This window comes from Phacochoerus africanus, chromosome 2 (genome assembly GCF_016906955.1).
Source record: "Phacochoerus africanus isolate WHEZ1 chromosome 2, ROS_Pafr_v1, whole genome shotgun sequence".
In the NCBI taxonomy this organism is placed as follows: Eukaryota; Metazoa; Chordata; class Mammalia; order Artiodactyla; family Suidae; genus Phacochoerus; species Phacochoerus africanus.
The window spans coordinates 128,516,383-128,517,013 of record NC_062545.1 but is presented as its reverse complement, the minus strand read 5'-3'; the positions used below and the strand labels follow the sequence as shown (position 1 = coordinate 128,517,013).

The 631-nt window shown below is 49.3% G+C and overlaps 1 protein-coding gene across 5 annotated transcripts in view; it reads left to right on the top strand.

Annotated features, from left to right (window-relative positions):
- DUOX1 (dual oxidase 1) overlaps window positions 1-631 on the top strand; it is a 30,707-nt gene that overhangs the window by 67 nt on the left and 30,009 nt on the right. The gene's annotated exons all lie outside the window — the stretch shown is intronic.

The following is a 631-nucleotide window of genomic DNA, read 5'->3' as shown; positions in this document are numbered from 1 at the left end:
GTGAGTACAGATTGGAGGAGAAGCATGGCTAGGGGCAGAGGAAACCAGCATCCTCTGGGATCCTCCAAGCACAGAAGCTGTGTCATATTCACCTCTGCATCCCTAGTCCTCAGTTAACACAGCATGCCGCACAGGATGGGTGCTCATTTCAAGCGTGTGCACTAGATGGGTAGATAATGGAATGAAAAATTTCCCCAAATACACAGAATTAGAGAGCCTTCAGCTTCTGTGTCAGCACTTCCCTTTTTATTCCTTGTAATCTGGGGACCCTTCCTTTCTCTCTCCTCTATCTTCTCTCTTTCTTCATAAAGTAAGGACCCCCAGGAGTTCCCATCGTGGCGCAGTGGTTAACGAATCCACTAGGAACCATGAGGTTGTGGGTTCGATCCCTGCCGTTGCTCAGTGGGTTAAGGATCCGGCGTTGCTGTGAACTGTGGTGTAGGTCACAGACGCGGCTCGGATCCCACGTTGCTGTGGCTCTGGCGTAGGCTGGCGGCTACAGCTCCAATTAGACCCCTAGCCTGGGAACCTCCATGTGCCGCAGGAAGCGGCCCTAAAAAAGCAAAAAGACAATAAATAAGTAAGTAAATAAATAAATAAAATAAAGTAAGGACCCCTGACCTCATAGTGG